Source organism: Panthera leo, chromosome C2 (genome assembly GCF_018350215.1).
Source record: "Panthera leo isolate Ple1 chromosome C2, P.leo_Ple1_pat1.1, whole genome shotgun sequence".
Lineage (NCBI taxonomy): Eukaryota > Metazoa > Chordata > Mammalia > Carnivora > Felidae > Panthera > Panthera leo.
Genome location: NC_056687.1, coordinates 125,972,349 through 125,980,235, shown reverse-complemented (window position 1 = coordinate 125,980,235; position 7,887 = coordinate 125,972,349).

Below are 7,887 nucleotides of genomic sequence, written 5' to 3'. Positions count from 1 at the left end.
GTTAAGCATCTGACTCTTAATTTCAGCTCAGATCATGATCTCATGGTTCATAAGATTGAGCCCTGGGGTCAGGCTCCTTGTTGACAACACGGAGCCTGCTTGGGAGCCTCTCTCCCTCTCTCTCTCTGCCCCTTCCCCATTGACTCACATGTGCACTCACTCTCTCTCTTTCTCAGAATAAATAAATAAACTTAAAAAAAAAAAGAATTATTTCCTTCCCTCTGTGTTCTCTGTTCTCTCTTTTTGGACTTTTTATTTGGCTGTTGGACTTCCTGAGCAGGTATTTTAATCTTCTTACCTTTTCAGGTTTTTTGACCTTCTAATTTTCTTATCTTTTCTTACCAACATTCCATCTTACTGTCCTTTTGCTTCCGTATCATGGGAGACTGGCTCTTTCAATCTTTTTATTAAGTTTTTAAAACATTTGTACTATCACATTTAAAATTTTAAGGCTCCTTTTCTACAAATACACCCTTTATCTTTTTGTAAATACTTCCTTTCCGGGGCATCTAGGTGGCTCGGTTGGTGGAGTGTCTGACTCTTGGTTTCAGCTCAGATCGTGATTTTGGGTTCATGGGATTGAGCCCCATGTGGGAATCCACACCCAGCATGGAGCCTGCTTTGGATCGTCTCTCTCCCTCTACCACTCGTGCTCTCTCTCTCTTTCTCTCTCTCAAAAATAAAAAAGCTTATAAATACATCTTTTTCTTATTTTAATGATGTAATATATCCATCTGAGAAATTTGATAATCAAAAACTTTTTTTTTTTCTTCCCTGGATAGGCTCTGTTTCCTCTAAGTTATCTTTATGTGTTTGTTTCTTTTGATCTATCTGAGGCTTTCCTTAGATGTGTGGTGATCTTTGGCTTCCACTCATATTTAAGGATGGGCCATAAAAAGCTGACTGGAAACTCTAAGAACATTAATTGGGGCTTGTCAGTTGTGGATTTCGCTGTGCAGTGGTCTAGTAGGGCCAACTGATTAGCAAATCCCTATGTCAGAATTTGAAGTCTTTCTCTTGAGCTTGTCAGAATAATCAGAGAAAGATCTTCTAGTCTCTGGGACAGTACAGACCTGGCTCCCAGTCTTCTGGGGGCTGAGAGGGAGAGAGGGCGGGTGGTTTCAATATTCACTGTGTAAACATTCACATCCTTCTGTTTTCCATACGGATCTCCCTATCCTCAGCTGTGCCTGATATCCCCCAGAGTAGACCTTCAGATTTGTCTTCTTCAGGGAACATTCCTCTTTATTCTCAGAGGAAAGGTCTCCAGCCTCCCACTAGGGTTGGAACCTGTGATTTTTAATTTTTTGTTTGGCATTAAGTATACTTACATTGTTGTGCAATCATCAACACTCTATTTCCAGAACTTTTTACCTTTCCCAACTGAAATTCTATACCCATTAAATATTAAGTCCAAATTTTCCCACCCATCCTGCCCCTGATGCTGCCATTCTGAAATAGTGTCTATGAATTTGACTAAGGACCTTATGTAAGTAGATTCATGCAATATTTGTCCTTTGTGAGGCACCTGGATGGCTCAGTCAGTTAAGTGCCTGACTCTTGGTTTCTGCTCAGGTCATGATTTCATGGTTCATGGGTTTGAGCCCTGCATTGGGCTCTGCACTGATAGTGCAGAGAGCCTGCCTAGGATTCTCTCTCTCCCTCTCTCTTTCTCCTCCTTCCCTGCTTATTCACTCTCTCTCTCTCAAAATAAATAAACATTTTTTAAAAATTTGTCCTTTGTGACTGGTTTATTTTACTTGGCCTAATGTCCTTAGAGTTCATCCATGTTGTAGCATGGGTCAGAATTTTCTTCCTTTTTAGGGCTGGACAATATTCCATTATATGTATGTATCACATTTGGTTGATTCATTCATCTGTCACTACATATTTGCTTCTACCTTTTGGCTATTGTGAATAGTGCTGCTATGAACATAAGGGTATAAATATTTGTCAGGTCCCTGCTTTCATTTCTTTTGGGTATGTACCAACAAGTAGAATTGCTGGATCATATGGTAATTCATTTTTAATTTTTTGGGTAATTGCCACACTACTTTCCATAGTGGCTGTTCCACTTTACATTCCTACTAGCAATGCACAAGGGCTTCAATTTCTCCACATCCTTGGCAATACTGGCTATTTTCTTTTGTATGTTTGTTTTGTTTTTTATAACTAATTGTTGTGAAGTGGCATCTCATTATGGTTTTGATTTGCATTTTCTTAATGAGTAGTGATACTGAACATTTCTTCATGTGCATATTGGCCACTTGTATACATTCTTTGAAAAAGCATCTACTCGAGTCTTTTGATAATTTATCAGTTTTTTTAGCTGTTGTTGAATTAAAAACCTTTCTCAGATAAATTATTTGCAAATATTTTCTTCCATTCCATGTGTTGTTTTGGTTCACTCTATTGACAGTTTATTTTGATGCATAAAAGACATTTCATTTTGATTTATTTCTTTGGTCATTTAAGAAATCAATGCCAAATCCAATGTGATAAAGTTTTTGCCCTATGTTTTCTTCTAAGAGTTTTGGCTCTTATATTCAGGTCTTTGACCAATTTTGAGTTAATTTTGCACATGGTTTAATGTCATTTATTTGCTAGTGGATATCCAGTTTTCAAAACATCATTTGTTAAAAAGATGTCCTTTCCCCATTGCATGGTCTTGGCACTGTTTTCTTGACCATGTACGTAAGAGTTTATTTCTGGGCTCTCTATCTTACTCTATTGGTTTGTAGGTCTCCCTTATGCTACTACCACACTGTTTTGGTTACTGTAGCTTTGTGGTAAGTTTTGAAATTACGATATGTGAGGTTTCCAATTTTGTTCTTCTTTTTCAAGATTGTTTTGGTTATTCAGGATATCTTAAGTTTCCATATGAATTTTAGGATGGAATTTTCTGTTTCTGCAAAAACATCTTTGGGATTTTGATAGGGATTGCATTGAATTTGTAGATCACTTTGGGTTGTACTGACATCTTACTAATTTAAGTCTTATAGTCTGTGAACATGGGATGTATTTCCACTTATTTTTGTCTGTAATTTCTTTCAGTGATGTTTTATAATTTTCAGTGTACAAGTTTTTTGTCTCTGTTGTTAAGTTTATTCTTAAGCATTTCATTCTTTTTGATGTTATTGTGAATATAATTATTTCTTAATTTCCTTTTTAGATTGTTCATTGTTAGTATATAGAAATGCAACTGATTCTTAAGCATTGGTTTTGTGTCCTTCAATTTTGCTGAATGCATTTATTAGTTCTAACAGTTTCCTTTGGTAGAATATTTAGGGTTTTATACATAGAAACTCATGCTGTCTATGAACAGAGATAATTTTATTTCTTCCTTTCCAATTTGGATGCTGTTTCTTTTTCTTGCCTAATTGCTCTGGCTAAAACTTGTAGTATTATGTTGAATAGAAGAGATAACAGTGAGCATTCTTGTCTTATTCCTGAGGAAAAGTCTTTCACCATTGAGTATAATGTTAACTTTGGGTTTTTCATATATGGTCCTTATTATGTTCAGATAGTTCTTCCTATTCCTAGTTTGTTGGGTGTTTTTATCATGAATGTATTTGCATTTTTAATAATCAGAAATTTTCACACACAAAAAATCAAGGTTTCTACCCCTTTTTAAAAAAATCTCAAAATCTTTTAACACTGAATTTACATTTCATTATGGTTTCTGAAGCAGAATTAGCAACTACTCTCTTTATACAGCATGTTCTTTAGACATAATCTCCATCTAAACTTTTTCACTCATTTTACATATCTAGAGGGATTTACTTTTTGGCCTCTGTTATCATAATAGCAAACATTTACTTAGTGCTTATTGGTGCCAGATACTGTCCTAAGTCTTTTGCATATATGAGTTTAATCTACACGATACCCCCATGTGGTAGTTACTATTATCCCCCTTACCTGATAAAGAATCTAAAGCACAGATCTAATAAGTGGTAAAGTGAACAAATATGGTAGTAGATTAGTAAATGATAATGAAGAAAGAATTGATTGGGGAAAACAGATATGTATTATTTTATACATAATTTTTAAAAGTTTATTTATTTATTTTGAGAGAGAGACAGAGAGCACACACAAGCAGGGTGGGGGCAGAGAGAGAGAAGGAGAGAGAGAATCCCAAACAGGCTCCGCACTCTGAGCACAGAGTCTGACATGGGGCTCGAACCCACAAACTGTGAGATCATGACCTGAGCCCAAGTCAAAAGCCAGACGCTTAACCAAATGAGCCACTCAGGTGCCCCAATTTTATATATAAATTGAAGACTAAGGCAAGTGCTTATACGTTGTGACAGTTAAGTTGCCTCACTTATTTCAAGATGTGTGGTTATGTGCCAGGTACTTGAGGCTGATAGAAGTCTGAATGCACCTTAAATTTGGTGTTACTGTGTGCCTTCCTGCGTGGGTATACAAACCAAATCTTAGTTGTTTAGCCCAGAGTGCTATAAGTACTGAGATTTGTGTCTGATTGTAAGATTGAAGTAGTGGTGCTGATGGGAGAAGCAAGTATTTCTACAATGGTAATCAGAAACTCTAGAAACTTCTTTGGACTTTGAGGGATCTGAATTGTTTCTGGGACTAGAAAAAGGACCTCTTCACTTGTTTTATTTTACTATTTTTAAAAATGCTTATTTATTTATTTTAAGAGGGAATGAGAGAGAGCATGAAGGAGGAACAGAGAGAAAGGGAGAGAGAGTATCCCAAGCAGGCTCTGCGCTGTCAGCACAGAGCCTTACACAGGGCTCAATACCACAAACCATGAGATCATAACCTGAGCCAAAATCAAGAGTCAGATGCCAACCTATTGAGCCATCCGGGCACTGTGACCTCTGTACTTAAATAAAGGCTATGTGTGTATGGAAACTCAGAACAAAATACACTAAAAAAATCTTTTCTAGTACCTCTTCGTATAGGAATGGCAAGACATTTCACTTTATTTTTTAGGTCAAAAGAACATTTAAGCTGATTTGCTGCTCATGTCAACATGTTTCTTTTCAAAAGAAACACTAGTCTGGTATAAAAAAAAATTGAAAAGTAATATAGATCTTAACTGAAGTTTCTTTGAGAAATACCTGTAGTAAACATGTCCTTTTTCACCTGCCCGTCACTATATGATTTCTTCTGATAACAGAACCTTGATTTTCCTTTGGAGAATGAGCTCTCCTCCATTCTTTGTGCTCAGACTAAGGCATATGGCTGGGTATATGATCCAGAATGCTAATGAGACATAATTCCAAGACTTTGTTGGAATTACTCGGAGGTAAATGCTCTGTTTCTACTTGAATTGTTATCTATAAGGATGGCATAAATTGAACACTGGGGAAAGGTGGGAAGGTGGGAAGAAATCACTAAATGTGAATAAACTCTTTGAAGTCAAAGAGAATAGAGACCATAGCCTGATGACATTGTTTGTACTCTGGTTCTGGCCATACCTGAAGCTATCTATACAGATATGTAATTTTCAAATATTAAGCTACAAATATTCCTTTTCTTAAGTCAGTTTGAGTTTGAGTTTTTGACACTTGCAAGAAAAATCCCTCAATGCAGGAAAGAAATCAATTTGTTACATATAAAGAAACATCTAAAAATCCTTTCCCTTGTTTCTCAGTATCTTTCAGCGTCATTCAGAAAGGCAGCTATTTTAAATACCTAGTTTTACCCTCTCAAATCTCTCAGAAATCTTCTCTCCTAAACTTGGCTCACTCTACATCCTCATTTTTCTCACTCCAAGACTCAAAACTTTCCTGGCTCTTTTCCTCCCTTCCCCTTCTTCCAAGAGAAACATAAAATCTAGCTGAGTTTTGTAGATTGGTCTAGCCTTCTGAGGCTTCTTTGCTTTTGTAACTCTTCTCCTTATCTAGATCGGTGCAATTAATGTCCAGGCTGTTTTCTGAACAACAAAGGATCCTTTCTCTTTGAAAGGGTGAAAGGCTGAAAATACATGTTAAATTTTCTATTCTGGTGTCATTTATATTCAGTACAAATAGTGTGTTTACTTGGATGTTAATTCTGTTTGCAAACAGCTACTCCTGGGGTTCTTTCTCTTTGGGTAAGTTTTGCGACAATAGTGCCTTTTTTGTTTTGTCTGTGTTTTTTGAAGGGGAGTGGGGGAAAGAAACTAGTTAAACCAATTTGATTGCTTTTAAAAGCCAGAGAAAAGATCAGGCCCTGGATTTAGACCAACCTGATATGGAGTGCTAGGGGCAATGTAATGACTGTTACTCTATTGCTTTTTATTTCTCCCCTCTTTGGGAGCATTCTTTGGGTTTTCTACAGAAACGGCCAGATACTCTCATTGACAATTGCCTCACTCAGCAGCTCCTTCATAAACACATTTTTCAGACACTGTGCCCAGGACTCTTTTAAGTGTCCTAAGAATATTGACTCATTCAAAAGCAACTCAGCTGCAGTTGGGAGAGCACCAGCACTTGCTCCATAAAGATCTGAATTGTCTCTTCACATCAAGAGGCATCCAAAAGTTCTATTATGCTGGACACTCAGATGATCCCCAGCTTCTTCATGAACACATTGGTTATGAGTGGTCTGAATTCCTTTCTTGAGTCTAGTCAAATTGTCTTTGGTGCCCTCACACTGGGGGACCCACTGGGGAGACCACCTAGCATGATGGCTGCCTGGAGCCCAAAAAACTGTCAAGATGACTGTGGGAGACATCTCACCTTTTAAAAAACACATTTTTCTTTAACAATTTTTTGTTTTTGTTTTGTTTTGTTTTCTCATGAATGTTCCCAACCACAGTGAAGTATAAAATCAATTATAGTGTCCTGGAATGGTAAGAAAAAGATCATGCCACACCCATGGGTAGTTGAGGATTTAAGGAAGGGACTTTAAAAAAATTTTTTTTAACGTTTATTTATTATTGAGAGACAAACACAGAGCGTGAGCAGGGGAGGGGTAGAGAGAGGGGGAGAACAGAGTCTGAAGTAGGCTCCAGGCTCTGAGCTGTCAGCACAGAGCCCGACACAGGCCTCAAACTCACAAACTGTGAGATCATGACCTGAGCCTAAATCGGTCGCTTAACCAACTGAGCCACCCAGACGCCCCTAAGGAAGGGACTTTTAAAGGTGTGGGAAAGGTTAAAGGAAACCTCTGTGAGCCATTACTAGCCCCATTCCTGAAGGGGCAGGGGCAGTGAGTGATAACCAGATCCAGAGAGAACTGTAGGAGAGGGCCACAGGATTGGAGTAATGGCTTTCAGATAAAGAATACAGCCACTGCTAACAGAAGGGCCCTCTGGGGAGATGGGGAGCGGTCCTGAATACTATCCTGCCCTGTGATGTCCCGCAGATGCCTCCCATTGGCCAAGACCAAGTGAAAGCTATTGAACAACAACTGATGTAGTTCATAAAGGTCAGCCCTGAGTCACAGAGCAGGACGGAGAGTGGATCTGGGGAGACAGAAGAAAAACCAGCAGTCACGTTCTGTCTTTTCCCACAGCTAGCACCTTGGTTCAGTCCACATTCTTTGTTGCCTGGCCTAGGGTAGTAACTGCCTTCCTGCCTGTCCTCTTGACCCATCTAGACCATTGCTTTTATGACTAGGTATGTTTCCAAGAGACTATATTCATTTCGCACGGGATGGGGTGTATAAACGTGAGTCCAGGAACCAGCTCAGCAGTGTCAAGACCCTTATGTCAGAGATCTCATCGGTAAAATGCCAGGTGGACTCAGGGATGCCCAAAGCCCTTTCGCGACCACGATTTACCGACGCTAGACATATATTTTAAATACCGAGGCATCGACTAGCTACTTCTAAACACAAACAGATGGGTGGAAATGGACCGAGGCTGCCTCCCTGCCCCCTTCCAGAAGACCACGTCATCCCAGCTGACGAGCGATTGCTTCAATCCTGCCG